This window comes from Triturus cristatus, chromosome 3_1 (assembly GCF_964204655.1).
Source record: "Triturus cristatus chromosome 3_1, aTriCri1.1, whole genome shotgun sequence".
Taxonomy (NCBI): Eukaryota; Metazoa; Chordata; class Amphibia; order Caudata; family Salamandridae; genus Triturus; species Triturus cristatus.
Window position 1 is genome coordinate 771440411 of NC_140583.1, and position 24596 is coordinate 771465006.

The 24596-nt window shown below is 44.0% G+C and overlaps 1 protein-coding gene across 1 annotated transcript in view; it reads left to right on the top strand.

Moving 5' to 3' along the window:
• Nucleotides 1–16960: 16960 nt before the first annotated feature.
• SIGIRR (single Ig and TIR domain containing) overlaps nt 16961–24596 on the top strand; it is a 189472-nt gene continuing 181836 nt past the window's right edge. Inside the window, exon 1 of the mRNA XM_085644953.1 lies at nt 16961–17096. The gene's annotated coding sequence lies outside the window, so the exon portion shown is untranslated. The remainder of the gene's footprint in view (nt 17097–24596) is intronic.

The window sequence follows — 24596 nt, forward strand, 5'->3', positions numbered from 1 at the left end:
TTTCTACTTTTGAATGTGTGTATCAAATGTTATATTAGGGGGAGAGGAGGTCTGCCACTCTATCACAAGGGTGATGTAATTTGAGATGTCATCAGTGATGACATGAGTGATGTAATATGTGACGTCATCAGCAGTGCATTGCGGGCGCGCGAGTTATAGTTAGCTGAACTAACTATAACGGGGGAATTTCAATGGTTTTGTACGAGTGAAAAGTCCAGCTATCTATAACGCCCCTGAAACCTATGGTTTTTTCAGTGAATATATATATATATATATATATATATATATATATATATATATATATATATACATATATGCGTTATTCCGTATAACTGCTGCAATTGTAACTCCACACCGTCACAGCATAAACGGACACGGACCAAAGATGAGTGCTGAATTATTTTAATCTGTGCCTTTTTGCCGCCATAACGTTTCGGCTCCTCCGAGCCTTGATCACATGACAACATGATCCAATGAATTAATGGCTTATAAAGTGACTGTGCATACAAGCAAGTGATCACGTGACTATCTGTAGAGGAAATGGATAACAGACTTGACGGTTTGAACTGTGCAAAACAAAGTGATTGAAGTACATCAGTAAGGTAATTGAATTGTAAATAATTTAAAAACCTGTAATATTATTTATATCATATAAATAAATATTGTATATTAAAACCGATGTAAGTGCAATTGGCAATTAAGTCCAAAGAGAATAAATAAATAAATATTTTCTCAATTGTGCAAAATATCGCTGTTGTATACGCAAGGCGCGACCCCAAATGTAACACATCATTGTACAGTCGATGAGCATACATGGATGAATTCAAGATTGCCAATAAGCATCTTTCTGATAAGAGACTGCTATATAGTGGGGTTAAGGTGATAAAAATAAAACACCTATGCGAGCATATATAAAACACAAGCCATCTAGAATGTAGAGATTCTGTTAACTAGACATCATGTATGATGTGCACATGGCTTATGGAATAATATTGACATCTTGTATGTAATCTAAGTATCATCATTCTCATGAAGAAAACACAGATGCACTCAACTATCACAATTGTATTCAGTGTAATCATGGTGAATCACGGGATGAATCCCCTATTGTAGATAACGCTGTTAACAAGTCTGCCTCTACTTGAAATAATATTGTAGAACTAGTAACATGGATGTATTGTGCAAATGTGCAACGTGTAAAATACAAACCAATATGCCTCACCTGTGATAAAAAGAACTAAAAAGATTAAATATTGTGCTGTAATTGATATTGGAATAATTCTCTAATAATCAGACATTGGGGGAAGTGCTCTAATCCTAAAACGAACTAAATCCAGTATGAAAAAGTCCCAAAATAGATGTAGTTCTTAATAAGAAACTACCAGAGGAATGCTGATACATCTTACGTCAATTGTCCATCTTGTAGTTGTGGACAAATCGAGTATGCTGACATACCCAGCGGCCCACAGTATGAATGAAAACATAGGGACTCAGTTCAAAAGGTTGAATACAGTATGGTGAGAGTCCTCATCATAACTGATAGTGATGTCATGTATTTCAGCCTTATAATGAGATGATCAAAAAGCAGTTTACAGTTAAAAAATACTAATGTAACTGTGGCAAGGAAACCAGGCCTAGATCTCGCCTAATATATGGTTGCAGCTAAAAGGGGGTGCATAGGGTATGTATACAAAGAAGCCATTCTCACTCCAGTAAATGACTAGAAATCTTTAAAAAACATAAATAAATATTAATCTAAAAGGTAGAAAGCCACCTCTAGGTTCTACCAGCTAGAATAAAAACCTATGATAAACAGATGGATGCCTACCAAAGACTAAATAACATTAGGGTAGGCAGGTATAAAGATCCTCTGTAATATTCAATCCCCCTGGATGTTTTGAATCAAGCTGCAAAATATACCTGGTCTCAAGTTGGCGGAGTTTATGCTCTCTGTCCCCTCCACGCCTACTTGCCGTTACTGCGTCAATGACATAGAATTTTAGGCCCTTGTTGTCACTGTGGTGGTATTCCTTAAAATGTCTAGCCACTGGGTAGGTGTTGTCTTGGTTTGCTATTGCCCGAAGATGCTGTAAGATACGTTTGTGAACAGCATGTTTCGTGCTGCCAACATATCTGAGTTGGCAGGGGCATTGTAAAACGTATATAGCAAACTCTGTTTTGCATGTTAAAACCTTATCAATGAGATGTTCTCTGTCACTAAAACCATCTTTTAATGTTTTCATGTTCAAACCGTGGATACATGTTTTGCATTTGAAGAATCCACTATTAGTCTGAAGCCATGTGGTTCTTTCAATGGTTTCAGGGCTAGTATTGACCAGACAGATGGTCCTTCATGGAGGGAGCCCTGCTGTAAGTGATAGAGACTCTATGAGGAAGAGTAGGGCCAATGATTGGATCACTGAGGATAATGGGCCAATTGCGATTTATGATTTTGTATAGGTCTGAATGTTGCCTATTGTATCCCGTAATGATCCTAAATGGACTGGCTGCTAAGTGTGACATTACGCCTGTTTTCATGGGTACCATTTGATCAGAGGTTCTGTAAGTATCGAGGAGTTTCTGTCTGTTAACTTTCATGCTTTTCATTATGGCACTATTGATGACCCGTGCACTGTAACCCCTCTCCAAAAATCGAATTCTGCTTGCTTGCTGAGCTAGCTCAAGATCATATTGGCTGCTACATACTCTCCTTAACCTAAGCATCTCTCCGTAGGGAATGCTGTTAATGAGATGTGTAGGGTGTGCGCTCCCTGCATGGAGGATGGTATTGCCTGCAGTGTGTTTTCTGTATAATCTTGTTTGGATCGTGTTGTTACTGATGAATACCTCGGTGTCCAAAAATGCAATATTAGACTGACTTATAGTTGCAGTGAATTTGAGGTTGAACTGATTAACATTGATCACAGAGATAAAATTCTCTGCCTGTTCTTTACTACCCCTCCAAACCATAAATAAGTCATTAATGTACCGATACCAGGCAATCACATTTGTGCTGAAAATCGACTCATGTTGGATCTTGAGGACCAGTTCCTCCCAAGCGCCCATGTGTAAACAGGCGTAGCTTGGAGAGAAACTGGCCCTCATGGCTACGCCTTGCAGTTGGCGGTACAGAAGATTGTTATACATGAAAATGTTATTGCATAGACAAAATTCAAGCATTTGTAACAACATAGTATTGTGATCCTGATATTGTTCTGATCTGCGTGACAGATAGTATTTAACTGCCACAATGCAATCTGTGTGTATGATGCTGGTATAGAGTGCTGTCACATCAAGTGCCAGCAGCCAATCGTTGTCCATCCACGTGATCTGTTGTATTTTAAGCAAAAAGTCACCTGTGTCCTGTATGTATGACCCAAGGGTTTTCACGTAACTTTGCAAAAAATAATCAATATACTCTGATGTCTTTTCCAATAATCCACCTCTTGCAGAAATAATAGGTCTGCCGGGGGGGGGTTTCACGCCTTTGTGGACTTTGGGTATAAAGTAGATCAAGGGAGTTACTGGGTTGTTGTTTGTAAGAAATTTAAGTTCAGCCTCTGATATAATTTGCTTGTTTCTCCATCTGGTCAGTTTGTGGTAAAACTCTTGTTGCGTAGCTTTCAAAGTTGTAACATTAATACGTTCATAGCATTGTCTGTCATTGAGCTGGAGATAGGCCTCCTTGTCATAATCAGCTCTAGTTAACAAGACGATATACACAAATATATATAACAAAGCTCTGTTTCAGAATTGAAGAAATGTCCTCAAAAAACGGAAGCAGACCCAAAATGCGGTGAAGAATATAAAAAACACCATCGCCGCCATTACGCGTTTCAGCCCGTCACAGGCCTTGGTCACATGATATATATATATATATATATATATATATCTTATCTACTGGCGGTCGCCAGTAGATAGTTATAGTTAGGACCGAGTTCCCATAGGAAATCTGAAAATTCTATTTTGAATAACTTTGGCGCTGGTTGACGAATTCTCGCGAAATTTTCAAAACTAATGGGGTGCTCCGCTCACCTCCTACCCTGAAAGTCTCGGGATGATTCGTCAAGCGGGGGCTGAGAAAAAAGGGGGGTCCCAAAATGCGTTTTCCCCATGCATTTTCCCATAGGACCTTTAGTCGAAGGTACAGCCCGAATGGATGAACAGAATTACTTGAAATTTGGCAAAGAGGTAGTCCTCAGGTCAGGCATGTTCCTTTTGCATATATGGTGTCAATCTGTTGAGTAGTTCCTGAGAAAATTGCAGTTAAATGTACGTAAATATCTATGTGAGCGAGAGTAATTCTGATTGGTGGTTAGATGTCAGTCAACATTCGAATCGGTCGAAATCAGGAAGTGTCGGATGCCATTTTGTGTGTCGCAGTAAAAAGAAAGGTGGAGAACGTGAAAAGGGGGCAGGGTAGAGAGTTTCTGACCCCTAGCCTTTGTCAGGGGGTCCCTGAAGGACCCCGAAGGGTGAAAAAAATTTTTTTTTTTTTTTTTAAATTGCGGGGTACGCGCACCGTGAAAAACCCTTAAAAAAACTAAAACATTTTGAACTGTTTATGAGTTTATAGAAGATATTAACTATGCTGTTCAACTTTATCCAAATTAAAAAAAAAAGAGCTGAGCCATTCCATATTACAGGATACAGTCAATCTAAAACTATATACATAGGTAGTTTATTGTAAAATAAATATATAAAAAATATAATAATACATACATAAATTAGCATTTAAAAAACCTTACAAATTCACTAAAAAAAACATAGGTTTCACACACGTTATAGTTAGGAATTAGCATTTAAAAAACCTTGCAATTCACTGAAAAAACCATAGGTTTCACACGTTATAGTTAGCTGGACATTTCACTTGTAAAAAACCATTGAAATTCCCCCGTTATAGTTAGTTCAGCTAACTATAACTCGCGCGACCGCAATCCACTGCTGATGACGTCACATATTACATCACTCATGACATGGTCAGTGACATCACTCATGACATCACTGATGACATCTCAAATGACATCACTGATGACATCACTGATGACATCATCCAGTGAATATGTGTCTTTCTGAAAAATAAATATTTTTTATATATGTATATCTAAAGGTTAATGGAAGAATAAATGGGTAAATAAGTGTCTAAATGGATTTTTTTTTGTAAAATTAATTGTATATCTCACTTATTAACAGTATCTTAGTGAATACAGTGATGTAATATGTGACGTCATCAGCAGTGGATTGCGGTCGCGCGAGTTATAGTTAGCTGAACTAACTATAACGGGGGAATTTCAATGGTTTTTTATGAGTGAAATGTCCAGCTAACTATAACATGTGTGAAACCTATTTTTTTTCAGTGAATATATATATATGAGAAAACCCTCCTGCTTCACAACAGCAAGGTAAGAGTCGCACTCAGGATTGCAGGTAGAGAAAAAAAAAAATTATTGACTGACACGTTTCAACCTCACGGTCTTTGTCAAAATATATATATATATATATATATACTCCACACGCCTGCCAGTCTATCAAGACAGACTCCAGCATGCTCGGGATCGCTCAAAGACAGTTATATTTGCACAAACAAGTGGTAACGTGTTTCAGCAGTCGCAGCTGCCTTTGTCAAACCTACATATAATATAGCCTTAGCGAGCTATACCGGCTATTAATGGCCGGTATAGCCCTGCTACGAAGGGCTATAAGGCTATTAGAACATTCTGCCACTAGAGGGCAGACTGTTCTAACAAATTGAACAAAGGCTTCAGGGAGCGCGAGGGGATTGAAATCCCCTCAGGCTCCCTGAAGCCTTTGTTCACAGCCACAAAGAAGCATTGGAATGTTGGAGCTCCGGGCTTATACCAGCCATTATAAGCCCGGAGCACTCCATTGTTTTCAATGGAGCTTCCAACATTCCAATGTTCTAATAGCCGGTATAGCCCTGCTATGAAGGGCTATAAGGCTATTAGAACGTTCTGCCACTAGAGGGCAGAATGTTCTAACAAATTAAACAAAGGCTTCTCGAGCTCCGCGAGGCCTTTGTAAAACATTGAAATGTTGCTCTGCGGACCTTTACCGGCCTGTAGAAGCAAGGAGCACTCCATTGTCTTCAATGGCGCTCCCAACATTCCAATGTTCTAATAAACCATACAGTAAGTTAATATTTTCTGATGTGCATTGTTTAAGATAGATCCTTACCTCACTAAGTTTTGAGTACAGCAGACAATAGGTTAATACTGGACTGGTCACTCTGAGTGCCCTAATACCTGCGCTGTTTCAAATAACTTGAAAGCAGTGTTAATGAGCACCCAGTGAAGCAACATACAAAGATTATGAAGTAGCACACAATGGTTCTATTTACTAACAGCAGTAGTGGTGGCCATAGGATTATGGGCGAGGGTGGGAGGAATGAAGATGGCACATGGCCTCCCAGACCGATTTTGCAGTCTATGACACTGATCCAGAGGCATCTTCTGAAAAACTGTTTTAAAACAATGAAACGTCACCTTGACCAGTGCTTTTAACTTTAAATCATCATCCTGCACATTGTGTCCCAATATGGTGGCCACATATAGGTGTTGTGCCATTTCTGGTGCGGCCGTATATATAGTATAGAGACAAGTGTTTGAAGCCCCATCTAGATTATTGTTGCCTGGTTGCCTATAGAGGCCACTTGGGGTATTGTGGCATAAATTGTAGGCTACTGCTGGTATGCTGTGTCTGGCACTGGAAGAGTCATCTAGAATATTTTTTCAGTTCTCAAGGCCAGGTCTGGGATTTTATGTATAATACTTAGTCCACTTCTTGAGTATTGTGTCTAGTTCTGTGGAGGCACCTCAGTTCATTGTATGAAGTTCTGAAGGGGCCTGGATGAATGACAAATGCATGAGGAATTGTGAAAGCATGATGAATGGAAGATTCATTCTGGGCACTGATTAGATGGTGAATGAACAGAGAACTGAAAGTGAGCTGATGGTGAATGATTACAGAATGATGATTGATGAATGGCTAGAGAATGGTAATTGAATCAATGGTAGACGTTAACTGTTGGTGACCTTGCCACCCTTTCCAGTGCTGTTTGAATTGTTGTATACAAAAGTGGCGGATGGAATGTTTGAATTATTTGCAGCTACTGCTAATTACACGGGCTGCATTTCAATTAATTGTTAATTAGCACAGATTGACACCTCAGTTTGGACCCAGCTATATACAATTCAGTCTTGACCTTGCGCAAATAGAAACAGTGCAGCCTGATCTGACAAGCAAGATCATCCCTGAAATGGAACAAAAGCAACCAAGGACCAGTTTTGCCCTTGTTATGGCACTTGTTGTAAGCTCATCAGCCGAGCAAAACTTGGTCCCAGTGACATAGTGTGCATGGGACCCGCGTCTTGAGTTCTCTCTCTAAAACATGGTAAATTTGCCCTACACCTGAATGGCACATTTAATTTACTTATAGGCCCATGATATATGGTTCTATGTGGTAGCCAGGGCCTGTAAATTAAATGCTACTACTGGGCCTGCTTTACTCATTGTGCCTCCTTCTAAAGTTGCACTTTAAAACATATCTCACACCTTCCACTGCAGCCTCTAATGCAGTTTTAAATTCGACCTAAACCGTCCTTTTCAATACATATACGTCACCCTTAAGTTAGGCCCTAAAGGCCCATAGGGCAGAATGCATTGCATTTATAAAGTAGGGCATGTGTTTTTAAGTTTTAAATTTACTGGTAGTGAAAAACTCCAAAATGTGTTTCACTTCTGTAAAGCCTATCTCTCCCGTAGGATAATATTGGGTTATCTTATTACATTTAATAAATGCTAACTTTTAATTGAGAGCAGGTAGAAATGTGATGTTTGGACTCCGATGATTTGCCATTTAAAAACCTCTTTAATGGTAAAGTTTGTTTTTAGTGACTATGCTGAAAATGTCACATTTAGAAAGCTGGAATTTTCTGGCCCTAGCCATTTGGTGCCTTCTACCAGGGTCCTGGGTCACATGACTGCCTATGCCGCTGTAGTTTGTGCATTCCTGCCAGACAGTGAGACAAAGGAGACTAGGTGTAGACAGGATGGGCCATCCTGCCGGGATCCTGCCTCACTTACACTTCAAAGGGCTTGCCTCCAGCACACAGAAAGGAACCTAACATCATCAGTCTTTTGTCACACCAGACTTCTTGGAGGCTTGGCATGGGAAGGGAAGAACTTTCCTGGACTTGATGTGGGGGAAGCCCAGGGGGTTCCATCACTTCAAATGCTCACACCAGGTATAACTACTGGACCTCCAGAGTCCCTCTTCAGTACATTCCTAAATCTGTGGATGGACTGTCTAGACTCCAAGAGGAATGCCCTGCTGCTTGAGGCCTGCTTTGTTCTCCAAAGGGCGGCCCTGCATCTACCAGAGACCTGCCTTACAGCTTGAATCCAGGGCTACCAGAATCGCTCCAAGGGCTAGTTGGTTGGTCTCCTGTGAGAGCTACAGGGACATAACAAGATAACAAGCACCAGAGACCTTGAACCCTGCACCTGGCCTCTTCTGGAGTAAATCCTTACCCCCCCCCCCCCTCATGTGGTGCCCTCAAAGTCCTGGACCCTTGGAAGGGCTGTTAGAGGTGCTGCTCCTGCCCACCCTTAAAAGTTGGGACTTAGATAATTTTTCATTAAAAAGTACTAAAGGAACCCACATAAGGCTGGGACCTACCTGCAAGGCAATCCATCCATGGTACATCGCCAGTTGACCTGACTTTGTGGTTTTTCCCAGTACCAGTACATTCTTCTCCGCAGTGGCAAATTCTGTTCAGCGAAACCTCTGAGAAACGGTATATGGCCTGCATCTTAGTCATGCTGGAGAAAAATTCTCCAAAATTGGCTATGTCCGAAGGTAAAAATCTTCACTATGCTTGACACAACAGGCGTCCAACAGATGCTGATGAACTCCTCGGTATGGCAATCCAGCTTCTCCCACTCAGAGCTTTTTCAGCCATCGTAGACAGCTTCTCAGATGACGATCACTCCTCCTCGGACATGGCCTACTGCCTGGGCCCACTGAATTCTACCTTCTGATGGCCTTTTATTCAAAATGTATTCTACATCGAAGGTAAGCCAACACTGGGCCAAATTCCCCTCATGAAAGCAACCCACGCTCCATCGCAGTTGACCTTAACTTTTGTCTGCCCCAGCCCCGCACGACCGGATACCCGCAGTTGGCGCTTTGATCTTTTAGGTGCAATTTTACACTAAAACTTTTCAAATTCATAACCCTGGTTCTACTGATAGGATTTAATTAATCTTTATGTCATTTTATTTATTACAGTTTACTCTATTTTTGTTTACACATTAACTGTAGGTTAAGGCTACCTGCTTTTGTGCAAACCTCCAGGGGGTTAAACACAGGTTAATTTAGTGACCTTTTGTGGTTCACCTTGACAAGGATTGTAGTTGTTGCTTGAGTATGGTTTCCAAATCCCTCAATCAATAACCCAATTGCGGACTACTTTGGTCAAGTGGTTTACCCAGTTGGGGCGGGACTGTGATTGTGGCCATTTGAATGTCACCTGGCAGACATTAAGGCAGTCTGGCCTTCTCCAGAATATGAAAGAGGTGAAGGGATATTAGGGAGCTGAATCTTTTAACTTAGCACAGGTTCTTGCCAGTCAGCATTGCCAGAAGCACTCTGTCTGGCTCATTCTTAGAAACAGGAAGATCTATGTTGTCCTGGTCCATCTCTGGGAGCCCCTGGAGAGAAAAACCTTCTATCATAGGGGACATCTGTTTAGTCTCTGGTGAGGGATGAGTTGTATACACAATTTGTCTGTAAAAAAAACTCTACTATTTTAAGAGGATCTGTTTTCAGTTTCCCATCTGCATTGCATATACATGAGACTGTTATAATTGCTTTGTACCACTTGACCAATCAATAGAGCACCTTTCCAGTTTTGCCGCCCATTTCATACACTCCTCTGAGATGCTATCCATGTAAATCATGCTATATCTAATGAGAGTTGTCTAAGTGATTCTCTTGAGACCTCTAGCTACCGAAAGAGTTAGGCTTCGTTAGTACAGCAATATTTAATCTCCAGTTTAATTATATTGGTTTCTAACTCACGAATTTCCGACTCTTTTGGTTTCTTTTTAAAAGCAAGGTATTCCATGCCCCTTCTCCTAAGCACAGATTTGAGATCCTCCCATAAAATACAACTGGAGGCCTTTGCTCGGTCTCAGCCCAGCTATCCAAGACAGCTGGGTTGAGAGATTTAAAGCACACATGTGTGGCTGGCAGTTACAAGACGGCCAGCCAAAGGGACATGCACACTTTAAACATATGTGCCTTGCCCATGACTTGTTTCTGCTGCTGCCAGTCAGCAGCTGCCCCACCCCTGTCCTGATGCTCGGCTTGGGACAGGGTTATTGACAAATAAAATGGTAATACATTAACTGTATTACCATTTTATTTTTCATATCTGGGGCATGGGAGGGACATTTCAATTAGTGGGGCAACGCTTCTCTGCCTTAATGGAGGAGCTAGCCCTGGCCATAGACACCAAGTGATACATAACCCAAGGAAAGAAGTCCAATCTTATAGAACCCCACTGCAGTGGGGTCCTGCCACTGTGAATCCATGGTTATCTAAACCCTTGTTTATTACAGCGTTATAATCACCTCCAATGATGGTTAAGTCTTGTGGCATCCTCGAGAGAAATTATCCCAGAATATCCAATACCCTGTAGGCACATATACACTAAATAAAATTAAAGAAAGCAGTACCAAAACCATGAAATAGCAACCATGCTGTTCTAGCCATACTTGGGTGACCACTGTAGGGAAGGTCCTCAGGATTGCGACCCCTCGTGAGCACCTAGAGAATCTAGCATGATAAACCCTATCATGATCATAGTGCTTGAAGAAGTTATAATTAATGCCCAGGAAAAGGGTTTCTTGTAACATCAAAACACCAGAGGAGTGCTGTTCAACATATTGAAAGACTGCACCACTCTTAATTTTATTCGGCAATCTGTTTACATTTCAGGTCAATACCAAGTATCACTTCCTATTAGTGAAGTAAACCATTAAAACAAAAGTATATACATATATACATGCCTGTATTAGCTTTAGTGCAATCATTATAAAGTAGACATAACCCTAATCCCTCAATTTCCCCTCCCACCGTCTATACTTTCTCATCAGAAGCATATGTCACCCCACAATAAATGACCCTTTCAGTCCACAATAATAAACATCCCCCGGGTAAGTATTATGAAAAGATATTACTACTATCTCACAGTTGAATCAGGCAGCCAAACGTCCACCTTGACCCTCATGCAAATAACTATTCATTACTGCATGTGTGCATAGTACTTAATGTTCATGTCCAGAGTCATCCACGAGTTGGGTCACTGGGTGAATCCAACCCATCTCTGCTCCCCTCGATTGCTATGATTGCTTCTCTATTGAGAACTGTCTTTTATGCCCTGGTTGCTGCTCTTCTTGATCAGTTTTTTCATCACAGCCACAGTTTTTTTCTGCATTCACTACCAAGATGATTCGGAACTGTCAAAAAGTTCGACACTTTGTGTTGGGTAATTAATTTTAGTTTTCCCGGGAACATTAAACTGTAGTCCAGCTGCTTGGCTCTAAGCTTCACCCTAACCCCCTGCAGATATCTTTCATAGTTGCTAAGTCTTCCTGGTGTAATCTGGAAAGATCATTACCCCAGTGGCAACATAGAAGACATCTTTGTTGAGTCTGATTGCCATGGCAGCCGGCCCGCTGTGTCTATTTATAGGCCCGCTTCAAAGCCTTGGGTGTCTAGGAATCATGGCAACCCAAGAGGCGGGATGCCGCCTGGGTGACCCCATTTATCAGCTGATCAGCACTGCAAATCTGAGACCTGTTGCAGTTCTGTGGTCTCTGAGGCAGCCAGTCCGTTACTTGGGCACTGCAGGAACCCTAAAAAAAGCTCAGGGAACTCAAGTTTCAGCACGTATGGGGAAGGATTTTGTGGGTAATACCGAGAGCCCGCTCAGAGTGTGTTTGCCATATTGGCTTGCAAGCCATTCCCCTATATACACTAATTTCTTCAGCTTCAGAATCCGATCTTTGGCCTGTTTTCAGATAAGAGCAGAACTCTGATCATCATACACAACATCATATTACTACCCAGTTGGGCTAGATCACAAATACACACTCTTCTATCCATAGTACTCCCACAAGGTAGTGTACTACTTAACTGTAAATACGCTTCGTCTGAGGTTTTGAAACACTTTTTAAATGCAACTATAATAGAAACACAGTCCCACAGGCCAACATCAGTACATGGCCTGGGGCACACTGGTGCATCAGTCAACATGGTTTCTCATGGTTTTTGTCACTTACAGTAATTGAAGATATAGTGCATCATGAGGATGCATGCACCAAAACTTAAGATTATGGTAGTAATATTTACCCTTGTGTCAATGCACTTCATCATGAAACCTCAAATCCTCTTTACAGCTGTTCGCATTGTATACTTGCAGGGTGCCACCCAAGTCACGTCCCGTCAACCAATTTTATGGCGGTTGCTTCCAAAGGTCATTTTTTACAGTTTAGTACTAAAGCTTCTGTCCCAGGGGGCTCCCAATTATGGACACTGTAATTTGTATATATGATTGTTAAGAGCAGATAGACACCTGGAAACAATTAATTTTGTAGTTTGAACTATACAAATAAGTAAAGTAAAAATGAAATAGAGCCACCCAACTCAATATGCTTTTTTAGTGACTTATAACAGGTCATGTCAAATTGTTGTGTATTATTTTTCTAATGGGTTCTGTGTCCTAGGGTTCTATACAACTATGTCCAATTGCTCCATGTTTAAATAGGAGGCACAGGCAGAGTAGTTTCTAAGCCTTGCTGTAGGAAATCCGCCTTTTCTGTGAGGTCAGACCACATTTTTCACCTCATGCTGGATCCTATATTTTCGCTGGCTTTAAAACCCTGTGCATTTTACTCCTGCTAACCATTAATAAAGTTCCCATGCTCCCCCTTTAAACATGGTTGAATTGGCATATTCCTAATTGGCTAGTTTAACTTGTTTATAAGTCTCTGGTAAAAGCTACAAAGTGCGCCCAGGGACTGGAATATAAATATCGCCAGGAGACAGCAGCACAAAGTGTGCTATCCACTACAGTGGCAGTGCAAACATGGCCTTGGACCCATCCTGTGTGGCCTGACTGCAGCAGTGTAAAAATTGCAATTTGTCCAATCAAAATAAACCCTTTTGACAAATCAAAACCTCCCTTTTAAATATTAACAAGTTTCCCCTATGGGTCACAAAGCAGGGTGCATGGTGCTTAAATGTAGGACATGTAGAAATCAAATGTTAGCATATCCTCATAGTGACTAGTATCCCAAAGCAATGTTCCCCTGTGGCAGGCCCAGCTGTCCTATACAGATAAACAGGGTACACATTAGCATCCTTATATATATAAACAGATATTTTTAATAATTATACAGAATCCAATTCAAAGGTGAATTCAGAGTTCTCATAAAAGTTAAGGAAAAGTAACTTCTAGAAAGAGGCCCATTCCCTGCCTGAAGTTCCTAGAGGCTAATTTGCATTAGCTCTCAGCTTTTCTCAGTCTGGGATAAGCATTTGAATAGGTGTGAAATATTTCCCAGCTGCAAACAAGAGGTTGACCAGAATGGGCAGGGAGGATTCCTCTGAACCTCACATAATATGCAGAGTAGGGGCTGTGAATATCCATTTTGACATTATAGTGCAGAATCCTTCTTGACCATAAAATCCTGCTTGAGGGGCCTAAGTGGGTTTTACATATAATACTGGGGCGCAATGGAAAGGACAGGAACAGACAATTCTTGTGTATCCACGGTCTGGTTGTTGATGAACCCTGTTTTGTTCTACCAGACTTCTGTCCCTAGGTTTATTGGGGTACAGTCACTGCTTCAAATGGGATGTTGTGTTAGATGTATGCGAATGCTAGGATTACTGTAGTAACACACACACATACACTCTCTCTCCCTCCCTCTTACTATCTACCTCTCTCTCTCAGTCTCTCTCTCTCACCCACTAGCTTGTGCCAGGCATAAATATGCCATCTCCAGGCACCCACTTCAGAACACTCCTGGACCTGAGAAATAACAGAAGAGGACTACACCTGTTGTCTGTGACCCGAAAGAAGCCCTGAAGGACTGGAACTGTGCCCTTCCGTTCTCAGGAGAAAGACGTGGACTCCAAGGGTCATAAGGCTGCCCTGTTCAAGCTACAGGAGGCCTTCACTGCTACTGACCCGTGGCAACTGGACCTGGAATGAACCCTGCTGTTGGCCTCACACCCTTTGAGTCTCCAGGTGCCTCCCCTGGGGTCCTGGGGGGCTTTAGATGTGTGCTCCTGTGTTAGATTGGAACTTAAAGGACTCCAGTAAAATTGTAACATTTTTGACCAGGATGAACCTGGTTGGTGTATCAACCTTCACTCCATCGAAGTTAGCCTCAAATTGCACCTAGGTCTCGGGCTACCGCCACCATTGACTATCATTGGCACTTTGTGCTTCTATGCACTATTCTTACTTAAAACGTTTTTTCAATCATATCTCCAGTTCCCCTTATTGTTTTTTTGTCATTTTGGTGTCATTTTGTTTATTACATTTTACTATATTTTAATATTCTAATTCAGTTTGGGATTATTAGTGACTTGCATTTTGACTTTACTACCTGTCGGCTCTATGCCATAGCTATCAGGGGAATTGGGTCAGGTTAATTTAGTTACCAAGACAGTTCATCCTGACAATGGTTGTGATTATTCCTTAAGGTGGGTAGTTATCAGTCTCAAACAATAATTACATTTCTTACACTCTCCTACAAGACAGTGCATGTGGTGTATGTTACAAGACATTTTTTAGCTTACAGTGGGGTTATAAACTGCCCATTCCTTACTTTTGGCTGGCTTCAACCCCACTATCATTTGTGTGCTTCTTATTATTTAGCGTATGTGGGCTTCCCTTTCTCCTCCTGTATTTGTCCCACTCCTGGAGCACAGACAGATTACTGTGTCCTTATAATACTCCCTTTTTCATGTGCAAGTTTTTTATTTTTGTTAAAGCACTCTACAAGAGTGCATATGTTTTTCAACTATCTCCCTAGTGTGCCTCTCTTCCGCTCTCCACGCTTCGCTCTCTCTCCCTTGTGCTTTACCCTGGCCACTTCTGTGTTGTGCTTGCGTGCTCCCTATCCGTGTTACTTTCTTTGTCGTGTGCTTCTACCCTCTCCCAGCTACAAATGCTCTCTCTCACCGGTTTGCTTTTCTCATCCTTTGATGGCACTCCACACTGCTCCCACCTCGCCCATTTGCTCCCCCTTGCATCCTCTCTTGTTGTTCCCCCTACCCTCGCCCTCCATGTTGCTTCCATATCCGTGTACCATGGAGTTGCTTCTGCGCCCACACCACCTGTGTTGTTCCTCACAACTACTTGGCTTCCCTTGTTGCTTTCGCATCCCCCACTTATGTTGCTTCCCCTACACACTCCCTCAAAAATGTTTTTGGGTATTTTTTCGTTTGCTAATTCAATTTGGATCGGCAAATAAAAAGAAAAAAACAGCTTTGTCATTTTGTAGGCTCACACGTGTGTGGAGTTTGCGTCTACAAAATGACAGGATAGGCTTTTTGTTTTTATTTAGGCATAGTGCAAAGCATCGGGCTGATGTACAGCAAAGCTAAAAACCAAAATTGACAAAGCCAATAGGTCCCAGATAAAAAAAAAATGACAAAGCCAATAGGTTCCAAAGGTGCAACCTATTGGCTTTGCCAATGCTTGTTTTGTTTTGTTACTGTGGGCAGTGACAGAACCAAAAATACCAGCCCACACACTGGTTCTTTCAAGTTAGCCTATCTGGTAGAGCCAGACTACTGAAACACCAGTCCACCTCTGCAATCAGGGATCTATTTGCAGAAGAAAGGACATCATCACACATAAAAGGATAATATGGGAATGCATGCATTGCTGTGCTACTCGTACCATTCCGACTATCAAACCAATCTATAAGACAATTTTCATGTATAAATGTACCTGACAGGCAAGTTTAAAGCATGAAAACAACTTCTCTTACAATCATATGCAATAAAAATGTCTTCTTGTAGGAACCCAAAGATCAATTTCCATTTCCATAATATCATCGCTTCAGGACCCTGAAGGCACCAGCTTTCAGTAACTAGTTTTGTCTCCTAAAGTAAAATTGACGATATCAGCGTCAGGCCCCCGACCGAAAGAAGCTGAAGATTGAGTTATGAAAGAGTAAGGGGGAGGCTGCAACACAGCATTTACACACAAAGACAAAAATAACAACTCTAAAGGGAAAAATTTGCAATTATTTGTCTACAATAATACCTGAATATCAGATTAATTAAATCATTTATTAACACCTACATCGACTGATAAATTCATCCAAACTCTTCCTGAATGTTGCTGTACATCAATCTTTTATTTGTTAATGCTCCTATCAAATAAAATTACACAACCTTAAATGTGTCTCTCTAGGTAGGTGGGAGCAGCGGGCGGCCCGGGTTCCAGCAGAGGTGTTTTTGCAGAGCTGTTAGCATTACGAGCTCACTGGACATTGCCAAGGCTGAGCTGTTGTTACCCCTTGGCCCATGGGTGTGGTCGCACAAGGCTAGCAGCTCAGGTGCGCCTTGCGCCCTGGAATGCCGTCTTTCTGCCCTAGGCACATTTGCGACATCCGAGTCTTCACCATGTCCCCGTCGCTGCCAAAGTGAGTTTCTTCTGGGAGTGGCTGTTCAGCCGGATCCTCCACTCTTCTTTCTTTAATTAAAAAAAGCTTGAGATAAAGGTCAGAGCTGGGGGACGGTGAAAGGCACACTGTCAGCTGGTCTCTGACGGAGGCACGTGGCTCTCACTGGGACGTCGGATAACTCGCTCCCATAGGCGGGGCTCACACGTTGGACTTTGCCTTCGCCGTCTCGTTATGCAGAAGTGTGATAGAGCGTCACCTGTGGGAATCGTCGGGTCTGCACCTGACACTCTCTACCTGCCCAGGATGACTGCGTATCTGTCACGGAGAGTGCGCGTGGCCTCTCCCCGCCTCAGCTGGTGAGTATGACGCATCTATTAGTTCGTCATTTTTACCTGTGCCATAAATACCCCGAGAATCTAAAAGAGGAGTGGTTCCATTAAAAAAGACCTCACTCACTGACCTACTTAAATTCTCAATATGGAAGGATGCGCGCAGAAATGGGGAGTTAGTTACAGTTTCAAATGGCAATCTTTACTGCATTTTGAAAGTTTCTCTGGCCGGTGCGTAGGTATCAATAGTGCAGCAGCTGCAGTGGCATTGGGTCCCAAGAGTACGAGGAACCTACCCAATCCAGTTATGGCTGTCTTTTACTATCCAATCTCGGCGCTTGGACCCCTTTTCTTCGATCGTGTTATGGTACTTTGCTACCCAGGTGTTTTCCTGGTTACTTATCTTCTAGTGGCAGAGTTTGGGGATGGGGTGAACAAGCAGATCTGAATTAAACGTGTAGGAAAAAGAGGAGGAGTAAGTGAGATGTTTGGTGGGTGAATGTACTAAAGCGAAAACAGACTTGCTTCTGTTCCTCAGTCTGGAAACCTGCCTAGAGTGAGACAAGGGTGTGTGGAACACTTCCTTGACGTGAGATGGAGACATCCCTGCTCCATGGTAGCATCACGGCTGGAGAAGACTATTAGTGGCCACCAGAGAGTTCTATCAATAACCACGTAGGATGCCTGCCAACAGCCACCAAAGTCATCTGTCCATATGTATCATGTAGGTATCACCGAGGACAAAAATAGGCCTGGGCACCAAAATAAAAGCACACCAATTTGCAAACCAGATGACCAGTTTTGAACCTATAGAGACACGTTGTATAAGTGGTTTGCAAGCTATGACAGACTGCATGGATTTGAGCTTGCTGCAGGCAATATTTGTGGTACTACCAGGGAAATAAACAGTAACAAGCATTGGCATAGCCAATAGGTCTTGCCTTTGGGACCTTATAAGTTCAGCCATGCGGCACATTATCACCCACTGGGCAGATTTCTGTAATGGAACTAGTACTTATGTAAAGTGCTTTGATACCTTCATTCGTGCTACATAATGCAAAAAATAAAAAGGACTGAAAGGAGAAGTGCATGCAGATTTCTGAGGTGGGAGAGCAAAAAGATGCACTCTGTAGAGTTACGCTGTGCTTACCTGCTGTAGATTGTTTTTTCTCCACAACAGTTAGGGTAAAATGCTGATTGCTAACGTTCTTCTGTTTTGTTTAACCAGAAGTATGATCATCCGGTCAACAAATGGTTAACCATCACAATGTAGCTATTTACTGAAACCCCACGAGGATCGTTACCTTCCTCCCCATGAGTAGTCTTTAAGGAGCTTTAACTACTGTAGCAGCTGCTTTTTGCCTTCCAGGGTAGGCTTGTTGGCCAAGGCCCGCTCATTAGACGGTGCTGACGATTCCTCTGAAAAGTAAGATGTCACCGTAATTGATTTAGTTACTGTTCCGTTGTGTTTTAGAGAAAATGAAAGCGCACTCTTGTGGAGGTGGGGTGTAGGGGACGCGCCTTCTCATGGAAGCGGCATGGTCTGGAAATGAAACTTCACCCAAAACAGATGGCAGCCTGCGCGCCGCCGCTGCTGGCTCCTATTATATATTGTCAGTACCAAATCAGAAAGCGAGCACAGTATAGAAAATCAGGAGCCGAATTGAAAGAAGGCGAAAGTGAGTTATCCCAGTGTGCAAGTGAAGGCGGGGCTGGAGTATGCTGCATTTTGGTGCCGAGTAACAGATGTTTATTGCCAACCAAATGAATGTTAATTAGTCTGTCGGCCTCTAGTAGGATGAAAGGCTGAGCAGACGCGCTGGGGTTTGAACCTGCGGTTGTGAGGTCAAACATAAGATTAATAGGGTGCTTGCCTTGAAGTTAAGATTGCATTATATAATGCCAGTACCAAATCAGAAAGCGAGCACAGTAGAGAAAATCAGGAGCCGAATTGAAAGGAGGTAAAAGTGAGTTATCCCAGTGTGCAAGTGAAGGCGGGGCTGGAGTATGCTGCATCTAGGTGCAGAGTAATAGATGTTTATTGCCAACCAAATGAATGTTAATTAGTCCGTCGGCCTCTAGTAGGATGAAAAATGCAAAAACAACAATTGATGGACAGAATGCAGAACAATGTCATACATTCACCCCAGTACAGATATCTGGGCCTAAATCCATCGTTTTTTTGCTCACCATGCCATTCCAGTTTGAACCCAGCCATATGCAAATCAGTCTTGACCCTGTGCCCCATGGGAACAGTCCAGTCCGAACTGCCAAGCCAGGTCCTCCCTGGACTGGAAACAAGCATCCTAGGACCGGTTTCGGGCTTTCAACCCTCGTCAGCCAGGATAGCTTGATTCCAGTGGCATGGAGAGCAAGGGACTCACGTCTGAGCATACCCTTCCCACTCGGGGTGACAAATGCAAAAACAACAATTGATGGACAGAATGCAGAACAATGTCATACATTCACCCCAGTACAGAGATCTGGGCCTAAATCCATCGTTTTTTTGCTCACCATGCCATTCCAGTTTGAACCCAGCCATATGCAAATCAGTCTTGACCCTGTGCCCCATGGGAACAGTCCAGTCCGAACTGCCAAGCCAGGTCCTCCCTGGACTGGAAACAAGCATCCTAGGACCGGTTTCGGGCTTTCAGCCCTCGTCAGCCAGGATAGCTTGATTCCAGTGGCATGGAGAGCAAGGGACTCACGTCTGAGCATACCCTTCCCACTCGGGGTGACAAATGCAAAAACAACAATTGATGGACAGAATGCAGAACAATGTCATACATTCACCCCAGTACAGAGATCTGGGCCTAAATCCATCGTTTTTTTGCTCACCATGCCATTCCAGTTTGAACCCAGCCATATGCAAATCAGTCTTGACCCTGTGCCCCATGGGAACAGTCCAGTCCGAACTGCCAAGCCAGGTCCTCCCTGGACTGGAAACAAGCATCCTAGGACCGGTTTCGGGCTTTCAGCCCTCGTCAGCCAGGATAGCTTGATTCCAGTGGCATGGAGAGCAAGGGACTCACGTCTGAGCATACCCTTCCCACTCGGGGTGACAAATGCAAAAACAACAATTGATGGACAGAATGCAGAACAATGTCATACATTCACCCCAGTACAGAGATCTGGGCCTAAATCCATCGTTTTTTTGCTCACCATGCCATTCCAGTTTGAACCCAGCCATATGCAAATCAGTCTTGACCCTGTGCCCCATGGGAACAGTCCAGTCCGAACTGCCAAGCCAGGTCCTCCCTGGACTGGAAACAAGCATCCTAGGACCGGTTTCGGGCTTTCAGCCCTCGTCAGCCAGGATAGCTTGATTCCAGTGGCATGGAGAGCAAGGGACTCACGTCTGAGCATACCCTTCCCACTCGGGGTGACAAATGCAAAAACAACAATTGATGGACAGAATGCAGAACAATGTCATACATTCACCCCAGTACAGAGATCTGGGCCTAAATCCATCGTTTTTTTGCTCACCATGCCATTCCAGTTTGAACCCAGCCATATGCAAATCAGTCTTGACCCTGTGCCCCATGGGAACAGTCCAGTCCGAACTGCCAAGCCAGGTCCTCCCTGGACTGGAAACAAGCATCCTAGGACCGGTTTCGGGCTTTCAGCCCTCGTCAGCCAGGATAGCTTGATTCCAGTGGCATGGAGAGCAAGGGACTCACGTCTGAGCATACCCTTCCCACTCGGGGTGACAAATGCAAAAACAACAATTGATGGACAGAATGCAGAACAATGTCATACATTCACCCCAGTACAGAGATCTGGGCCTAAATCCATCGTTTTTTTGCTCACCATGCCATTCCAGTTTGAACCCAGCCATATGCAAATCAGTCTTGACCCTGTGCCCCATGGGAACAGTCCAGTCCGAACTGCCAAGCCAGGTCCTCCCTGGACTGGAAACAAGCATCCTAGGACCGGTTTCGGGCTTTCAGCCCTCGTCAGCCAGGATAGCTTGATTCCAGTGGCATGGAGAGCAAGGGACTCACGTCTGAGCATACCCTTCCCACTCGGGGTGACAAATGCAAAAACAACAATTGATGGACAGAATGCAGAACAATGTCATACATTCACCCCAGTACAGAGATCTGGGCCTAAATCCATCGTTTTTTTGCTCACCATGCCATTCCAGTTTGAACCCAGCCATATGCAAATCAGTCTTGACCCTGTGCCCCATGGGAACAGTCCAGTCCGAACTGCCAAGCCAGGTCCTCCCTGGACTGGAAACAAGCATCCTAGGACCGGTTTCGGGCTTTCAGCCCTCGTCAGCCAGGATAGCTTGATTCCAGTGGCATGGAGAGCAAGGGACTCACGTCTGAGCATACCCTTCCCACTCGGGGTGACAAATGCAAAAACAACAATTGATGGACAGAATGCAGAACAATGTCATACATTCACCCCAGTACAGAGATCTGGGCCTAAATCCATCGTTTTTTTGCTCACCATGCCATTCCAGTTTGAACCCAGCCATATGCAAATCAGTCTTGACCCTGTGCCCCATGGGAACAGTCCAGTCCGAACTGCCAAGCCAGGTCCTCCCTGGACTGGAAACAAGCATCCTAGGACCGGTTTCGGGCTTTCAGCCCTCGTCAGCCAGGATAGCTTGATTCCAGTGGCATGGAGAGCAAGGGACTCACGTCTGAGCATACCCTTCCCACTCGGGGTGACAAATGCAAAAACAACAATTGATGGACAGAATGCAGAACAATGTCATACATTCACCCCAGTACAGAGATCTGGGCCTAAATCCATCGTTTTTTTGCTCACCATGCCATTCCAGTTTGAACCCAGCTATATGCAAATCAGTCTTGACCCTGTGCCCCATGGGAACAGTCCAGTCCGAACTGCCAAGCCAGGTCCTCCCTGGACTGGAAACAAGCATCCTAGGACCGGTTTCGGGCTTTCAGCCCTCGTCAGCCAGGATAGCTTGATTCCAGTGGCATGGAGAGCAAGGGACTCACGTCTGAGCATACCCTTCCCACTCGGGGTGACAAATGCAAAAACAACAATTGATGGACAGAATGCAGAACAATGTCATACATTCACCCCAGTACAGAGATCTGGGCCTAAATCCATCGTTTTTTTGCTCACCATGCCATTCCAGTTTGAACCCAGCCATATGCAAATCAGTCTTGACCCTGTGCCCCATGGGAACAGTCCAGTCCGAACTGCCAAGCCAGGTCCTCCCTGGACTGGAAACAAGCATCCTAGGACCGGTTTCGGGCTTTCAGCCCTCGTCAGCCAGGATAGCTTGATTCCAGTGGCATGGAGAGCAAGGGACTCACGTCTGAGCATACCCTTCCCACTCGGGGTGACAAATGCAAAAACAACAATTGATGGACAGAATGCAGAACAATGTCATACATTCACCCCAGTACAGAGATCTGGGCCTAAATCCATCGTTTTTTTGCTCACCATGCCATTCCAGTTTGAACCCAGCCATATGCAAATCAGTCTTGACCCTGTGCCCCATGGGAACAGTCCAGTCCGAACTGCCAAGCCAGGTCCTCCCTGGACTGGAAACAAGCATCCTAGGACCGGTTTCGGGCTTTCAGCCCTCGTCAGCCAGGATAGCTTGATTCCAGTGGCATGGAGAGCAAGGGACTCACGTCTGAGCATACCCTTCCCACTCGGGGTGACAAATGCAAAAACAACAATTGATGGACAGAATGCAGAACAATGTCATACATTCACCCCAGTACAGAGATCTGGGCCTAAATCCATCGTTTTTTTGCTCACCATGCCATTCCAGTTTGAACCCAGCCATATGCAAATCAGTCTTGACCCTGTGCCCCATGGGAACAGTCCAGTCCGAACTGCCAAGCCAGGTCCTCCCTGGACTGGAAACAAGCATCCTAGGACCGGTTTCGGGCTTTCAGCCCTCGTCAGCCAGGATAGCTTGATTCCAGTGGCATGGAGAGCAAGGGACTCACGTCTGAGCATACCCTTCCCACTCGGGGTGACAAATGCAAAAACAACAATTGATGACAGAATGCAGAACAATGTCATACATTCACCCCAGTACAGAGATCTGGGCCTAAATCCATCGTTTTTTTGCTCACCATGCCATTCCAGTTTGAACCCAGCCATATGCAAATCAGTCTTGACCCTGTGCCCCATGGGAACAGTCCAGTCCGAACTGCCAAGCCAGGTCCTCCCTGGACTGGAAACAAGCATCCTAGGACCGGTTTCGGGCTTTCAGCCCTCGTCAGCCAGGATAGCTTGATTCCAGTGGCATGGAGAGCAAGGGACTCACGTCTGAGCATACCCTTCCCACTCGGGGTGACAAATGCAAAAACAACAATTGATGGACAGAATGCAGAACAATGTCATACATTCACCCCAGTACAGAGATCTGGGCCTAAATCCATCGTTTTTTTGCTCACCATGCCATTCCAGTTTGAACCCAGCCATATGCAAATCAGTCTTGACCCTGTGCCCCATGGGAACAGTCCAGTCCGAACTGCCAAGCCAGGTCCTCCCTGGACTGGAAACAAGCATCCTAGGACCGGTTTCGGGCTTTCAGCCCTCGTCAGCCAGGATAGCTTGATTCCAGTGGCATGGAGAGCAAGGGACTCACGTCTGAGCATACCCTTCCCACTCGGGGTGACAAATGCAAAAACAACAATTGATGGACAGAATGCAGAACAATGTCATACATTCACCCCAGTACAGAGATCTGGGCCTAAATCCATCGTTTTTTTGCTCACCATGCCATTCCAGTTTGAACCCAGCCATATGCAAATCAGTCTTGACCCTGTGCCCCATGGGAACAGTCCAGTCCGAACTGCCAAGCCAGGTCCTCCCTGGACTGGAAACAAGCATCCTAGGACCGGTTTCGGGCTTTCAGCCCTCGTCAGCCAGGATAGCTTGATTCCAGTGGCATGGAGAGCAAGGGACACACGTCTGAGCATACCCTTCCCACTCGGGGTGACAAATGCAAAAACAACAATTGATGGACAGAATGCAGAACAATGTCATACATTCACCCCAGTACAGAGATCTGGGCCTAAATCCATCGTTTTTTTGCTCACCATGCCATTCCAGTTTGAACCCAGCCATATGCAAATCAGTCTTGACCCTGTGCCCCATGGGAACAGTCCAGTCCGAACTGCCAAGCCAGGTCCTCCCTGGACTGGAAACAAGCATCCTAGGACCGGTTTCGGGCTTTCAGCCCTCGTCAGCCAGGATAGCTTGATTCCAGTGGCATGGAGAGCAAGGGACTCACGTCTGAGCATACCCTTCCCACTCGGGGTGACAAATGCAAAAACAACAATTGATGGACAGAATGCAGAACAATGTCATACATTCACCCCAGTACAGAGATCTGGGCCTAAATCCATCGTTTTTTTGCTCACCATGCCATTCCAGTTTGAACCCAGCCATATGCAAATCAGTCTTGACCCTGTGCCCCATGGGAACAGTCCAGTTCCCATGAGGCACAGGGTCAAGACTGATTTGCATATGGCCATGTCTAAACTGGGGTGGCGTAGTGGGCAAAAGAACGATGGA